General features: G+C 40.5%; 1 protein-coding gene across 3 annotated transcripts in view; it reads right to left on the bottom strand.

Annotated features, from left to right (window-relative positions):
- LOC131893587 (uncharacterized) overlaps nt 1-3,030 on the bottom strand; it is a 17,937-nt gene extending 14,907 nt beyond the window's left edge. For 2 of the 3 annotated variants that reach the window (XM_059243671.1, XM_059243672.1), the window contains exon 1: nt 2,869-3,030. The gene's annotated coding sequence lies outside the window, so the exon portion shown is untranslated. Of the gene's footprint in view, nt 1-223; nt 277-2,868 lie in introns of all 3 variants that reach the window. The other variant, XM_059243674.1, reaches the window with a different exon arrangement.
- Nucleotides 3,031-3,621: the final 591 nt, after the last annotated feature.

A 3,621-nucleotide genomic window follows, 5' to 3' on the forward strand; every position in this document is an offset into this window, starting at 1 on the left:
AAGTGCAGACATGCGTCAGGGATGCCAATTTCTCAGCAAAATAGTGAAATCACAACTTTTCGGCCCACAAACAGTCAGCCAAAAGAAGCATGAGAAATGCAGAAAAAGGCGCCAAGATGCAGATAAAGGTCCAGGAAGCAAACATATTATTTGCGTCGGTACTAGAACATTAGTCATTACACAAGTTACACAAATGGAATATTGCAAATAAAATCCTGCTTACGTTTACATTAGTCCTTGGCACAAGTTATCGAGCTTCAAAGATTGTCTGTGAACCTAAGCACATTACATTAGAGATAAGCATATGATATTAGAAGTACCCATTCAATTTAACAATGACTACGACGAACTACCATTGAGGAAGGCGAGAGGGAGTTTTGAATCGCTCAACAGCCCACTGTTGTGACTCAAATGCCTCAACTGAGGAAGTTATCGATCTACTCAAAGACAAGCTTAATGTTCCCAACAACTACGCCGCTATTTTGCACTCCAACTTGCCTCCATGCAAGTCTCCAGAAATGACTCTGTATCAAAACCCAATAGACGTGGAAACCTCTTCAAATAACGAAACTGAAAGCACGTAAACTCATACTATGCAGAAAACTCAGTCGAATCTTCTAACATAATTTTTTTTCAAGGAAGAGTTTCCGTATTGTCACAATAAATTAATGATGCAAAAATAATACATTGTGGAATGGATTCCAGAAAAACCAGGAGAATGTAAAACTTTTAATGAACTAACAAATCCGAATAGGGTAGAAAAAAAGAGAGAATATTTGCTGTATTGGTCTTTTACCACGTATTTGGCGAAGGCTAATTTCAAGGTATTTTGGGCATTTAAAGTGAAATAGAGTATGCACTCATTATTTACCGAGCAATTTACTTGCTCTCCGCATTTCTATGATAGTAACAAACCCTGTCACAATTCAAAGAGTTCCTGTTAGACAATTCTTGGTAATACAGCCTGTTCCAAGGAAGTTCAGGTCCCTTGTTCCACTTTCAATTACCTTTTACGGCAGTTTCGTCATTTTTAAAATACGCTTTGGGACAGAATACCATGGAAACCCCATTTCTAACCTCGGTAATCTTTTTGGATGATCATGAGCACCGCTGTCGTACTCGAGGAGATGAGCTTTACCGCCTTCCAGAACACAAACTGCAGTAACAATGTGTTATGGAAACTTGTTCGAAGGCGCAAAACCGCAAAACTTCACTACAATATTACTCCTATAAGTGTTCCAAAGGGCAAACTTTGGCCTCAGTTAGGGCATGTTAGTGGATTGTTAGATGTTTTTTGAATAAACCTCGTGATTGGTTTGATTTTAATATTCATGTATAGTTTTTAATTTCAATTCCAGCTTGGCTTATATTCAGTTTTATCTTCAAGATTAAAAAATGTCATGAAGTGAATGAATGGACTTGAAAGCTCCGTGATTTTAGCTATAAAGAAAAACATCCGAAAAAAGCTCCGTGAAAATGGAATATAACGTGGAAGTCCACTGAAGAAGATTCAACAATGGCTTAATGCGGGAGAAGGATGTCTTACGATAACAATCTTTTGCACCACAGAAAGATTTTAGAAGGTTGTAGCTCGTGCCAAAACAATCCAACTTTTTTCGTTAACACGTTACTATCGTTTAAGATTCAGAGAGCGTCAGGTTTTCCTTTGCCGTAGATAACTCAATTGTGTTCCAACTCAATCGACAACAATCTGCCGACGTTCGTGTCTGGTTTTAAAAACCCAGCAAATGGAAGAGAGACAGAAGTGAATAAAAGGGCAAACGGAACTGAATGCCAAAACCCTCGAGTGAACGCAAGTGCCTCTTCTGGAATTCTGGGGTAACCGCAACGGATTACTTGCCTAGTTGCTGGTTATGATTTATGGAAAAGGTCGCAGTAAAGAAGAAAGAGGTTCCTAAATAATGCCCCTCTCCCACTCAGTCTTGTTCTAATTGAAAAAAGTCATGCCATCCTGCGTCTCAAGCCTCGCTTTGCTCGTCAAATATCAATAATATAATGGACGTCCAGGGCAAACAACCTTGTCGTCGGTATATTTGATTACTAGATATAACAGACAGTAAAATATGCATCTGTCAAAGCGAGCACCTTCTTGTTCAAATACCCATTGTTCCAAAGACCTTCTACAACTTCCGGAAAGGTTCGCTTTATGGGAAGAAAGTATAATTCCCATTGAAGGATGTCTTGAAGACGTCAGAGTAGGTTTGTCCCCGAAATCAAAAGCCAATTTTGACGTCCGGGGTCGGAAAAGTTTGAAGGTCAACTCGCTATTGGTCGGGAGTTGGACCAAACTCCAGCCTTCATCACTGAACAATTTATGTCCTGGAACTTTAAATGATCTCTAAATGTCCTTCCCTTCCAATTCAAACAGATGCACCATAGCTTACCAAAGATAATGATTCACATAAAAATTGTATGAAATGGACCAAACAAGCTTTAAATGAAAAAAGCTTCATATTTTGACAAGACAAAAAAGGCCATTCCGCGATCTATATTGCACGAGGAAAATAAAGCATCTCCTTTTTCCTTACAAAATAGACTTTAGGACACAAAAGAGATGCTGGAAATGGATAAATTGATAATCCACGGACGAACTTGTCAGTTCCATTATAATGCACTAGTCTCCTGTCCCTCTTGAAGGGGACGACGGGGAACTTTTCCCATAGATCCAGTAGAGCCCCCCTCTCGCCCCCTCCCTTTATCCAAGTAGGCGTAACTTTGCCGATTTTGTGCTCACTCGTTTGGCATCTTTGCCAACCGCAAAGATTCCCACTTACTACTTTACTCTGTCAATTATGGTGGAAATACGGAACCAGAATTCCTTGAGCCTTCTTGAGGCGTAAAACTCACCTGTCAATGTGCTGATATTGAGGATCTCTTCAGATTATCCAACCACAGAGGAACAGAGGAACAGGGGTTCGTTCTCCAATAAGAAGAAAAAGAGTGTGAGACTGAGAGACTGAGAGAGAGAAGTTTTGATGGAAACCAGATGGACTTGATGCTGTCAAGAAACTGTTCCCAAAGTCGAGATGGAACTCCATGAGATGGAACTTGGAACGGAGAGAAGGTAAAGGCTGCTTCGCTCTCTCTCTCTCTATCTATCTATCAGCGCTCTCCACGTCCTCGCTTTGGCCTTTGAAGAGGGCCTAGAAGCTCTCGAAACGAGGGGCCTCGTCAGGTTTTTTGAATTTCGCCCAGTGCAACCAACACTTGTCCACCTCTCCGCTTTTTTGAGGGCGCAGAAAGGAATGAAAAAAGTGAGAGACTCAGACAGAATATTGGTGATACTCCAACCATCCAATCATATTGCCGAGCGGAATTAAAACACATGTATAGGCCTTTTTAGTATTGAGGGGCCTTGCATCCATGGAATGAGTGATCAAATTTTGCTGAAGGCTTACCTTGTCATGGCCAGATTCCGTTCTCGGTGAAAGCATTGTGACAAAGAATAGTATTGGAAAGTTTTCTTGGCTCAGAGTTCTTAGTGAAAGTTCCGGAATTGATGGACGAAAATGGGCTTGAACGTTCTAGGGAGATGGCTGAAGAGATTGGCGCTTTCCTGAATTATAAACTTCTTACAATTTTTTTAATAGTTAAAATCGT

This window comes from Tigriopus californicus, chromosome 2 (genome assembly GCF_007210705.1).
Source record: "Tigriopus californicus strain San Diego chromosome 2, Tcal_SD_v2.1, whole genome shotgun sequence".
Lineage (NCBI taxonomy): Eukaryota > Metazoa > Arthropoda > Copepoda > Harpacticoida > Harpacticidae > Tigriopus > Tigriopus californicus.